Source organism: Sabethes cyaneus, chromosome 1, assembly GCF_943734655.1.
Source record: "Sabethes cyaneus chromosome 1, idSabCyanKW18_F2, whole genome shotgun sequence".
NCBI lineage: Eukaryota > Metazoa > Arthropoda > Insecta > Diptera > Culicidae > Sabethes > Sabethes cyaneus.
This window is the reverse complement of record NC_071353.1, coordinates 170,222,367-170,235,841: the sequence shown is the minus strand read 5'-3', so window position 1 is coordinate 170,235,841 and position 13,475 is coordinate 170,222,367. Positions and strand designations below refer to the sequence as shown.

At 40.5% G+C, this 13,475-nt stretch overlaps 1 protein-coding gene across 1 annotated transcript in view; it reads right to left on the bottom strand.

Moving 5' to 3' along the window:
* Positions 1–6,154, bottom strand: part of LOC128742579 (zinc finger X-linked protein ZXDB) — a 33,325-nt gene extending 27,171 nt beyond the window's left edge. Inside the window, exon 1 of the mRNA XM_053838985.1 lies at positions 5,966–6,154. The gene's annotated coding sequence lies outside the window, so the exon portion shown is untranslated. The remainder of the gene's footprint in view (positions 1–5,965) is intronic.
* Positions 6,155–13,475: the final 7,321 nt, after the last annotated feature.

The window sequence follows — 13,475 nt, the reverse complement described above, 5'->3', positions numbered from 1 at the left end:
TATTTGGGTTACCATGGATGGGTATATGGGTGGTACGGAACCATTTCTTTTAATTTAGCTGTAGTCGCGTCGGACCGTTCCATTCATAGTCGGAGTTCGGACCCTCAAAGGAATAATTAAGTACTCTGGAGAGGATAAAATATTTTTTTCCAGGGCTGATATTACTGGTGGCAGATATAATCCAAACAATACTGTATATCGAAAACAACAATACTGAAAACTAACCATTTATACAGCAATCGGGGCCTGCCACAAAATATGATCATTAAGACTGTCGCAGTGGCCTTTTAACCCAATGCCCTTCTGGCATTCAAAAAAACTATTTTAACCTCCCTCTTTCTCTCTTCATTCGTTAGCCTAGCAACGTACCACAGTTTATGGCGTTTCTTTTCGGAAAAAGAATCTAGAAAAAAATTAATTCCATTCCTCCATTCCATTTTTTTAAACATTTCTAACTTACCGATTTTAAAGGGCCAAGCAGAATGCTGCGTCAACGCGTCCGTCAGCGTTATTCTGACAGTTTTCCCATGGGTTTACTTTCAAATTGACGCTGACGGATGCGTTGACGCAGCATTCTGTTTAGGACTTAAATCTTTTAATGGCAAAAACTCACTATAGCATTATTGTTCGACCTTGAGTTACGGCCGAAAATGAAACGATATGCAACATCATTTATCGTTTCAACACAGGAACAAAAAATAACACTATCGAGATATTTTCAGCATCGGTGAAGAAGCACAAAATATATTGAGCCCTATTCTGTGGGGCGAGTAGCATGACCAACCAAAGTACATTGCGATACTATTCACATTTACATTCGACTGTGTGGTAAATTGAAGCTCTCGCGCTATTCGGTTCGACTCGACTAATACCGAACGTTACGACTTAATTGGAGCTTTCCGCCACACTGGAAAATTTTGTGAAAAACTTTTTACTGACGATTCGATACAATCAGTGTTCAATGCAGTATAAAGTTCGGTGCGACTATAGATTGATTGAATTCGGTACGGCCATTGATTGGTGAATAAAAAGATTCCGTAAGGCATTCAATTAAAATGGTTTGGTACGACCAAAGATGGTTAAAATAAATAGGTACTATGATTGATAAATATCATTAATAAGTAAAATGATTTGGTACGATCATTGTTGAATGAAGTATATGGTTCGGTACGACCATAGTTAAATGAATTGTTATGGATCGGTAAGACATAGATGAATGAAATGGCTTCATTGGTAGATAAAGTGGTTTTGTACGATCGTGGTCGAAAAGATGACTTTATTCCGTATGATGGTAGAGAGTTATGAAGTAGTTTTACTGGTTCGAGCTATACATAGATTTATTAAGATATTTGGTAGATAAAATGGTTAATCCATTTTGAACAAATTTTTAAAGCTGCAATGGGTTCTGAAAAACTACCAATGTATTTAAGCGCCATTTATAATTAATAGCATGGAACTATTTTTTTCCTTTTCACCGTATTCAGGTTAGGATGCAATTATGTATGAGTCACCACTAATTGTCAACGGACCTCGATATCGAAAAGAGAGGTACAGAAGAAGAATAAAATGTAAGTGGAAATGAATAAGAATTAGACAACATGAAATCAAAGTTCCTCTTAGGATTACCCTACGAGTCGAAAGACCAGAAAACTTGTGTTTCCTCTCAGAAAAAAGTCAATGTTACGGGGGGAATGCGCTAGGCCATCCGACCGTTTTCGCCAGGTATAACCTAACCTAATTCTTATATAATAATAATCTTTTCATTTAAAAACTCTCAACAACTTTTATCATTTTGATACCGACTTATACTGGTCAAGTTACTTTGTACTTTGTACTTTAGGAAGTACATTTTTTTATTTTTGAAGAACAAATCTTGGAAGAACTGTTGCAACGTACTTTCAAGCATTAGCTTTGCATGGATCGGTTGCTGGTGTTACTAGTCAGCTAAACGTTAAGGTGAAATTAGTCGTCATCGATTCTGCCAATTTCAAGAGCATTTTTTGTTTGAAACAAAAAATCTGTTCTTGAAAATATATTCGCTGTATTTACATTTAAAAAAACAGAATCCCGCTTTTGGGCCCAAAAACTGCTTCCGAAATTGGGCCCTACGACGAAAAGTTAATGCCTGCTAATTTCCCGTTAAGGAAATATATTGGTGTCACCTTAATACCATATACTTCATTCGACAATGATCGTACCGAATCATGTTACTTATCAATGGTCGTACCTAATCATTTCACCCATCTATGGTCGCACCGAACCATTTTAAGGCTTGATCGCGACAAAATTTGAACACCCCTAAACACACACACAGCTTCGGAAATACATTAACAATGAGTGAAATATTGTGCAGAGTGGTTGACGTACGTCTGTTCTTTCTGAAAACATAACACTTGTAACAGCGTAAAATGGCATCGAAAGAAGACCAGATGCGAAAAGCAATTGAGTGCGGTCGCAATGAAAATCCGGATCTCTCGTTAAGAAAACTTGCCAAAAAGCTTGGGTTGCCTCCAAGCACTGTTCACAGTGTTTTAAAATCGTTCGATACTCGCTTGACAACAGCTAGGAAGAAGGGAAGTGGAACAAAAACGGATCTGAGGAACCACCACAAGGATGCGAAGGTAAAACAAATATTACGGAGGAGACCAGATCTTTCTGTACGTACCATTGCTCGTAAAATAAAAATGTCGCCAACATTCGTGCACACTTCTAAGCAACGATAAGGCATGAAGTCTTTCAAGGTGAGGACTGCGCCAAACCGTAATGATAAGCGAAATACGACGGCCAAAACACGCGCTAGTAAGCTTTATCGTGAATATTTAACGAAGTTTCCATGCGTTATAATGCAGCAAAAGTTACATCACTACGGGAACGGTTAACAAGGAAATATACCGTGAAGAATGCCTGCAGAAACGATTGTTGCCGTTCCTACACAGCCATGATGTTGCCATGACCCTCGCTGTTTTGGCCTGATTTGGCATCCTGTCCCTACGCCAAAGATGTTTTGGAAATGTATGATGCTAATGGAGTCCATATTTTACCGAAGGAGACGAATCCACCTAACTGTTCAGAGTTACGCCCCATCCAGCAGTATTGGGCTTTGGTGAAGAGAGAGCTGTCCCAGCATAAACAACAAGCAACAACTATAGATAAATTTTGAAAATCTTGGACAAACGCAGCTAAATTGGTTGCCAACAAGTCTGCACTGCCCTCATAGCAAGGGTAAACTCCAAAGTTCGCCACGTTTTCATGCATACCAAATAAGTAATGTTAATTTGTTTGAAAATTATATACACACATAAATGATATAAAATTGTTTCATGGATTAAACTTCTAGCAAATTTGTTTTATTGCAAAATTGAGGTGTCCAGATTTTGTCGCGAACAAGCCCTAATTGAATGCCTTACAAAATCATTTTATTCGCCAATGGTCATATCGTACCATTTCATCCATCTATGGTCGTACCGAACCATATGCTTCGTTGAGCAATAGTCGTACCGAATTATTTTACTTATCAATGGTCGTACCGCACCATTTAGTTCATCTATGGTCGTACCGAACCATATACCTCACCGACAATGATTGTACCGAATCATTTCAGTTTATGACTATACAGAAATATTTTGGAATTTTGGGTGGGTAAGTGGGTAGTACGGAACCATTTCTAATGAAAGGGACAACAAAATCTCTGAATGTTACTTGGGTCCTTTTGAAAAGTTACGCGAGTTCGACTATCTCTGAGACACATTCGTCTAATGGACAACTAGTAAAACCTTTCTGCTAATTTCTTTACAGTTCGATAATGATCTACAAGGTGATCAAACATCGACATTGCTCAGTTGGTCGAACCTTATCGATTGGCCCTCCCTGCCTCGGATTAACTTCATGTTTTTTTACCAATTTCTAAATTTCTGTTAAAATATAACAAAGGTAACACCATTAAAAACGACTCGATAGTCTGTGAATAGATAGATTACAGCGTAAAATATCACATTAAAGTGTCATAAGCATTTCTGAGTCCCAAATACCAAAAACTGACACTCAATTTCTTCTAAATTTACTCAACTATTAGCAGTAAAAAATAACAACTCAGGATAATCGAGTTCGGTGTGTAGATGAATAAGTAATATTGAAAATAAATAACTCAAATATAAGTATAAGTATATCTTAGTCTAAAAAATAAGACGATTGATATTCCACAAAAATACAATCCGAAAAAAAACTGTAACCAGCGAATGGAAATGAACAAAACCAGACCCTCACGTCAGCCATGAAAATCATTGAAATAAAAAAAAACAACGCTTTCAGAAGGATAGTTTACGGGTAAACATTGAGCTGCGAAAATGTGCGATACCGTCGTTCTCCCCGTATCCCGTATCTCCGTGCTGCTCCAAACTGCACGCGGATGAGATTTTTGTTTTCCCTTCTGCCTCGGCATGCACTGCATAGGGGTTTTATTATTACTAGGTACTTTTTTTCCTGCTTCTTAAGTCGCAGTTTAGTGCAAACTGCAAACGAGCTGCGCTCCGTGCGAGCAAGCAGGAGGCAAGCAAGCGAGTATCAAATAAATTAAATAAACACTGCGTTCTACGTAGGTACCGACCAGCAACGATGGGTCGCACCAACACCGCACCGGCGGCCCGAGCGTGTGTTTGTCTTTAACTGCCTGCATGGAAATATAGTTATTTTTTCTCTGAATTTAATTTCAGGTTTTATTTGCCGCCAAAAATACGCCACAGTTGGGCACACTGCATCGCAAGGAGCTGACCTCTGAGCCAAGCCTGCCGGGGGGTGAGACAGGAGGCGGCGGCGGCGGTGGCACGCGCGCAAGGACACTCTGCTAGCCTCTGCCGAGAAGCATCATCGCAGCGCAGCGGAACGTCCAGGCTCTGCCTGGTGGAAAGCCACCCTAAGACGATGAAGGAGAAGGAAGGCAAACTTCTTGCGAGAGGGTGGCTGATCGGTGAGTGAATGGGCGTTTGGGGGAGGGGGGGACGAGAAAACCCCATCCCATCCATTCGCGTGCACATTATTGCCCTTCGCATCGCACAGACAGAAATAATGCGTTGATGCACTTTTTGGTCACTCTCCTCTTCTTTCGCATGCAAATGCAGTTCTTCGCTTGTTGTTTCAACAACTTTCACACATGCACGATGTCGACGACGATGGATGGCGAAGACGACGGCGGTATCTGTTTTCGCATGCTTGTCGTCTTCGTACGTGTGTGTGTGTATGTATGTGTGTGCGTGTGTACGTGGTGCATAATACGAACTGACCATCATCATTTTATGCATTATTATTATTGTTGTTGCAACAACGTTCCTGGTACTGGCTGGTACTGGCCGTTCTCTCGAACACACACTTGAACGCCCCGGTGCACATTCGTATGGATTAATTTTTGGAATTGAATTATATTGGTCAATAAGAGTGGACAGACGAGCGCGGTAAGGAGTCCGATTCATATCCTTCTTCTTGTTATATAGAAGGATTACGAATGCTTTCTGCCTCACAGAAACGAAGACGCTAGAGGTCTTCTGGAGGCACAACTCCATTCCGAAACTGACCATCGCACTGGACAGACACGACACAGCTCACGGGTCATCGTCTGAGGCTGAACTCACCGCACTCGTCGGGCCGAGGCCGAGGCAGGAAGAAACCAGAGGTGTAAAATAATAATAAAAAAACATCAATCCTCAGCACAGGATGTTTTTTTTGTTCTCGCGCGAAATTCGTTCGTGATTTACGGTAATCTGTTTTAGCCTTTGTCCGCAAGAAAAATGGACACACCCGGCACGGTCGTCCGTACCAATATTGCACGTGTAACTCGGTTCGGGTGGTCGGTCACTCACTCTGCGAATCTTGTCCGGAGTCCGGAATGCCTGCATTTCTACACCTTCCTCTCGGTGGGAGGTTCCACTCGTCACTCTAATAGCTAGGAGATCAGGAAAAAAGTAATTCTAAATACTTGTGCTGGTGCGAATTGGTCCTGTCCGGCGAGAACACGGTGTTCGGGTGTTTAATCCACTAAAAATGCACTCCACTGGTACTTGATCCGAAGGCCGTCGTCGACGTCGTCGTTTATCGCCGTAATTCCTTTACGTTCCGCGTGACCGTTCCCGAATCACTCCGGCCCTTCTGGTGTGGAACTCCAAACTACTACAGTGTGACGCAGCTTTTGAAGTTATTTCATCGATTTTCGCGACTGTCGTCGGTTCGCTAACTCGCCGTCAAACCCACCCTCGCCCGACCGCCTACCCTACCAACCTAACCCCGTTCGACACCGACACACACAAGAACCGTGACAAGCAAGCAGGCAGCAGCAGGCCGCGACTAAAACGCGATGATTTCAAGGAGAGTCGTCGAGCGTGTGTGTTGTTTAATAGAACACACCGCTGCCTGCTCGCTCGCTGCTGCAGAGGAGAGCCCTGATGCTTCGAGCCGCGGTGCGGCTATCCAGCAGCAGCAGTGGCAGGCGGCGTGCGGCCACCGTCGATGAAAAGAAATGGCAGTGAGTAAAAAAGACAATTGCGCTGAGAGCGTCGCGAACTGTGCGGGAGAAAGTTTCCGAAGGGATTTCTGCTCGGATTACGTGCGAGAATCGGCGACGACGACGGCGGCGGCTGCTGCTACAGCAGCGGCACTGTCGAACGAATGCGCGATTCGCGAATGTGCGAATTGTAGCCGCGCAGCAGAGCTCGGAACCGATGGTCGAATTTGTAATTTCCCGAAATGCCCAGATGGAAGATTTGTATTTCATTTTTATTTGTCTCTCCATCAGGCCTCCATCCAGGCAGGGTTCCATGAATTTTGGATGGGAAAGAGCCTTTTTTGAAATAACCATAATTCAACATAGATTATTCTCAAAAACGCATGAAATGCCATAATTTTTTGGTATAGTGCAAGGTTTACTGTCGTTACTAAATTGCAAATTCCACAAAACTTGCATATATAGTAATCAAGCTTCTTGATCGATTTTTAAAACTAACACTAATCATGGAAATCTTATGGGTTGGTTCTGACCATATTTAGTGCGCTAGTACTGCAGTCTTAGTAATTACTATGATCTAAGATTTCTTGGCGGAACGTTAGGGCATTACAAATAATTAAAAAAGTTTTTGTCCCTCCGGTGTTGGGCCACTGAAGGGGGGGGGGGGGGGCGAAAAAAAAAACAAAGAGAATTTTTTAATCGAGCAAAAAAATATGAATTTTAGGAATTTTCACTTAAAGTTTAAACGTGAAAACCATATCTATTCTTGCTTTTAATAAATACGTTATTATTTTAATAAATTTAATAAATAAATTTTTTTTGCCGAATTCCGGAAATTTCACTATTTTTACTTCCATTTCTCATGGACTCGAACAGTCATTTTTTGAGTTTTTCAGGCTGTAGAGCCCACAGACAATTGATTTTATAGAAAAAATTAACTCATATCCTACAAATTATTTTTTTGCCCCCCGATTTTTCAAGCCAATTTTCAGGGGGGGGGGGTGACAAAAACTTTGAAAATGATTTGCAATGGCCTTAATACTATATTTGTACGAGAATAAAATGGGAGTTGATATTACCTGTCAGAAGGTTTCCCACAAAAACTGCTTTACAAATATCTCGGCATTTGATCAATAATAATCAGAAACGGATGGTACAAGATGTCCCCGTTTCTTCCTCCCCGGTTGATTCAGAAATGTCATATTATAGATTTAGTAGGATCGTTGGACTAGCCCCGTAACTGTCCTATACTCTAACAACTGGCATCAAAGTATGTTGATAAAGAAGGGTCAAATCTTAAAGACATTAACGACCAGGTCGTCAGAGTACATATATGGCAGTCAGTATGGCACCGAATATCACCCTTCCCTTCCCTTCTTCAGTGTACCAACATGCTCCCATAGACTCGGGAAACCATTACAAAAAATAAAATCAGTACAACTAACCTGCTAGCCGTAATAAGATCTTGCAACTCAAAGCACTAACCATTCTATAGGCATAAATTACACTAAATATTGAGATTTTTCATTAATTTTTTCGGCCGTTCTAGTCGTCACATCACTTGCGAAACTTAGCTTGAGGCACAGAAAACTTTAATTTACCACCGGAACAGTTATTTAGTAAGATATTATGATGATTTTGCCCAAACTGTTCACTTGAATTGATAGGAAAAACTTCACTTCGTTTCGATTGCAATTCCGAATCCGCGACCGTCGTTGTTGTACGTTGCCAAGGGAACGGACGTTTATATGGAGTGATGCCAACGAAAACATTTGAGCATGAAAATGACCAATTATTTTCGCTATTAAAATGAAGGTCGTAGAGTGTCGATAATATACTTATAAAATTCACTGATAATAAATTCACCGTAATCAATATTTTGTGTGATAGAATTATTGTCGGATCTAGTTCAACACGCGATTCTACGTTTCATAATTGTTCATAACAGATTATTACCTACTACTAGCAACTCTATTCTCAACAAAACGTTAGTGGCAACAAGTACTGAAATCAGTAAAAAAGCAACTGGACTCTGACGACCTTAACCTTAAGAGCGCATGGCGTTGCTTCAGACCGAATACTGAGACTGAGGTCTCACTCACTATTTTGACGCTTGGTTTGAATCCAACCTGCACCGTTCGAATCGCCTTGAGATCCACAAACAATTGATACAGATAACTACAATTTGTTTTGGAGCATCTTACCAGAATATTTACTTAACTTTCCATTGGATTTCATCTGCATAACAATGTTTCGTCTTAAAACTCGGTCCATGGCTGTCCCATACCTTCCATACCATACTTTCCAGGTCTTGCTTCACTTGATCTAACCATCTAGCACACTGCGCACCTCTGCGTCTGGTACCAACTGGTTTCGAGGTGAACACCATTTTCGCGGGGTTGTTGCCTGGCGTTCCTTTGACATGTGCCGCCCATTATACCTTTCCAGCTTTAGCAACTCTTTGGATACTGGGTTCGCCGAAGAACAGCGCCAGCTGCGTGGTTCATCCTTCTCCGTCATATAGGGTATGTTGCTGCTTCGTCGTAATTACCTATTCCCGTCCTATCCAACAGCATTTTTATGACACATAATGCAAAACTAGTTATCCCCTAATATTTTAATTTGTTGTCTATCATACGCGATTGATCAAAATGAGCTGAGATCTATTTAAATGCTTTTTATCATTAAAGAAGTCCTACCAGCCAAATTTCCTACGTTTTTTCGTGCGACGAAGAAGAAAGTGTCGACCAATCGTTTTAATTTCCGTCATTCATAAATGAAAATGACTCACGCAAGGCATTGTCGTTATTCTACAGCCAGAAAAACTTACCTGACCTGCAGAAATTTTGCAGAAAAACATTTGTCATGATTTTTAGTTCGGACGATGAAAAATTTTGATGGACGGATTTTAAAACGGTACGACGAATTTAAGAAATAAAGTCAGTTGCGTAATTTCAATAAAATGCTTTGACAATCGCTTTTCAGTGATTTCAAAGTTCACGGATCGAAAGGTAAGTGTGTGTTTAGTCAAATCAGCACAAGAACTTTTGGAGTATTCATTAAATCCATCCCACGAATGATGAAAATTAGAATGGCTTTACTTACTACGACGGGAATTAGAAATAAACCTTACCGTTCTCACACACCCCAGCAAAGACTAACGATGTTTAAAATCGCCCTGTGCTTTCAAATCCCCGTCGAACATTGTCCACATTTCGTGCCCGTAGAGGACTACGGGTCTTGTCAGCGTTTTTACCATGATACAGTTAGTGGTGGGGTAAAGCTTACTTGACCTTAAGGTCTTTTGAAGCCCGTAGTAATCTCGACTTCCGTCAAGAATATGTTTGCGTATTTCTATGCTGCAGTTATCATCCCATGTCATTAACGACCCGAGGTATACAAATTCGTCCACAACCTCGAACTTGTCCCCGTCCCCTTAGACTACCAAACTATTGTCTATGCGAACTCGATCGCGCTTGGTTCCTCCTGCTAATAGGTACTTTGTTTTAGAACCTTCACTGCTTTTCGCCACGTTTCACAACACTTCTAGCGCGACTGAATAAAATGCAGCAAACACCATCGCATTGTAGAAGTTCCCCTGCGTGTTTCAAACGCGCTATTTTCGTCCACAATTTTTCACAGCTTTTCACGGTCGATGGTATCGTTGGCTGCCTTGAAATCTATAAATAAGTGTTGCGTCGGGACTTAATATTCGACCCTAATTGTTAATTAATTGTTATTACTTTACCAACAGATAACAATGCCCTAATGGCCCATAACAAAGTAAACATCGAAGCATTGAGATAAATTTAGAACGTAACACTTGCTGAGACAGATGAAAGTCGAACACTACCGAAACTCGCTTGAATGCATGTTGCAGACCAGTGATTGCGCTGTTAGCACTATAGTTGGTGCGACGAAAAGGCAGGTTAAGTGAAGGAATCCTCCGCAACACTTTTAATCGTGCGCCCCTCCTTCCACTCTTCCGGTATTGTGGGAATGGCACACCACCATCATCCGCCGTACTGATGTAGTTATTCCCCCTGCTGTGTTGGTATTCCATCTCGGCGCTATTCAGGTGCCTAAACCTTTCGATCACCTTATGTTCATCCGACCAGATCCCTCCATCTTTGTCCCGACATTTTTCGGATCGTAACACAAAACCTTTGCGGAATACGTTCAGTTTCTTGCACAATTTACGCGTTTTCTGAGAATGATACAAATGTTCCTTGTCCCCGCACTCCATTTTTTCCAGGGGCGCTTCTTATACCGAGCACACTGGATTTGCTGTCTTGGTTTTGGAGATCGACACCCAGGCTGCGTTCTTCTCGTATAACATACTCTGGCACTGCACGTGACGTTACTATTACTCGTCCTTTAGTGTGTTTGTCGCGATTCTCAGCGCGGGTGTTCGATGGAATGGGGGGTTGTGGAGTCTTTTTTTGTCCAGCCTACTGTGGTAAGATAACAAATATCTGCCATCTACAAAGGATTGAGAGGACAAGTGATTTTAAATCCGGTTATAATTGGCCTAGTTCGATCCGTGGATCTCCCAGCGCCTCTATGGTTCAAAGATACAAGTACCAGCGAACCACATGCCCTGGCGGGTGTTGTGGGTTCGAATCCGGTTATAATCTCAGATTACAGCTTGGTTCGACTCATGCACCTTCCAGCATTGGACAAAAGGTAGGAGTCAAAATGACTACTTGTCAAACATAGCTACCAATACCCCCCCCCCCCTTCCTTTCCGCTCTTCCCCTCCTTCACCAAAAATTTTCATTTCTTTCCCCTACCGTCCCTTCATCAATTGTAGAACCATCGTTTCAAAAAAAAATATTAATATATGTATGACCTCATTCCAAGGTCAAGACTAAAAACTTGAGATTAGTCATGGGATCTATATTGTACTGACTTCGACTGTGAATAGTATTTGCTTTAGTTGTATATACAACAAATATCGTTTTAAAATCATTTTCGTAGACTGCAAAAGCCGTATATCTTGAGATCTTATCATGTGATATTTCATAAATTTGCGATGAAAAAACTAACAAATGACCCAGTTCTGTAAAGAAGAAGAACAGGGCTTTCAAATATAGCAAAAAAAAATTTGGCGGCCATCTTGGATTAAATCGCCATATTGGATTTTATAAAAAATCGTCGTTTTCACCATGAGGCCCCCAACCGATTTTTATTTTAAAACCACCATTGGAAAGCTGAGAAAAAATGCTACAAGGAACATTCATAAAATGCAAAGGCGAATAAAACAACCAGCTATTTTTATCGAGGTTCAAAATTTTCATATAATATATTGTGATATTTCCAAAGTTTGCTATGAAACAAACTATAAACGACACGTTTCTGTAAAGAGGAGAGATAGGGCATATAAACGAAGTGAAAAAAATCAGCGGCCATCTTGTATTTGGTCGCCATGTTGGACTTTGAAAAAAAAATCGCCGTTTTAGCCGTGATCCACCCGACCGACCGGCCAAATCCAAGATGGCCGCCAATTTCACTTCGTCTATAAGCCCTCTTTACAAAACCGTGTCATTTGTAGTTTGTTTTATAGCAAAAATATCACAAATTTTGAAAATATCACAATAATGATATGAAAATTGTGAACCTTGCTACAAATAACTGGTTGTTTTATTGGGGGGCTCATGGTGAAAACGGTAATTTTTTGATAAAATCCAATATGGCGACCAAATCCAAGATGGCCGCCAAAAATTTTTTTTACTCCATTTGAAAGCCCTGTTCTTTTTCTTTACAGAACCGGGCTGTTTGTTAACTGTTTCATGGCAAATTTATGAAATATCACATGATATAGATCTCAAGGTTTGCTCAAAATTCAACATTTTTCTAAAACTGTTAGGACCCTGGCGAACGAGGGGTCCACTATTTTGAGGTATCAAAAGTGTAATTTTTAATTTTTAACCATTTTCATCCAAATAAGCGCAAAAGTTTCAATATTTGAAGACCTCGTGTCAGTAGTGGCCCCGTTCCAGCGAGAATTACTCCTAGACTAATTTGGGTTTGAACCTTTTTAATACTGAATTGGAAACTGGACACGAAGTTTTTCCAGTCTTTGTTTCATTTTTTCTCATTTTCTTTATAGTTCTGCTCTTGGTTTGTGCTCTCAGTTTCGCTGTTCCGTTTTTCTTCGGTTCCTGTCCCATTTTTACTTGTTTTCAGTACGGGTTTTCCTCATGTTTTTCACACGTTTTTTATTATTTTCTTTCCCGTTTGCCCTCTCTTCTCTTTTTTTACCTTTTTTTCGTTTCTAGTTTTCGTCTTTTTATATTTCGTCTTATTCCTTTCCTTTTTGTTTTTCGTTTACGTCTGTTTGTTTCCTCATTTTGATACCCCGTTTTCCGTCTTTTCTGTCATGTTTATTCTGTTTTTTGGCTCCGTATTCCTTCCTTTTTTATCTCCCGTTTTTCGTATTTTCTCTTCTATATTAGTCCATTTTACGGACTAAAGACGTTTTTTCCTGTTTTTTTTCTTCATTTTATTTCCGTTTTCTGTACCATGTTTCTCTTTTTATATCCTATGTAACCTCTTTTTGCCGTTTACATTGTTCTTTTTTCTCTCTCGCTATTCTTCTTTTTCCTTTTGGTTTCTGCTGTTTTCTATTCCGTTTTTTTGTCCTATTTGCCACTTTTCCGCTCTCCTTTTTCCTTTTTTGACCCACTGTTTCCTCTTTCTCTGTTATTTTTTTCTTATTTTTCTGTCCCGTCCTATCCTATCCCGGAATAGGGCGAAATATTCCGCTCCTGTTCTGTTTTTTGTCCGCTTTCCCTCGTTTTCAAACCCGGTTTTTCCTTTTTTTCCTGTCACGTTTCTTAACATTTTCTGTCCCGTTTTTTCGGTCCCGGCTTTCATTTTTTTTCGCTTTTCGTTTTCATCGGTCTCCGTTCTATGTTATGTCCTAATTATGACTTTCCTACTTTTACTACTGTCATGTTTTATCCCTTTTGTTTTGCGTTTTAAT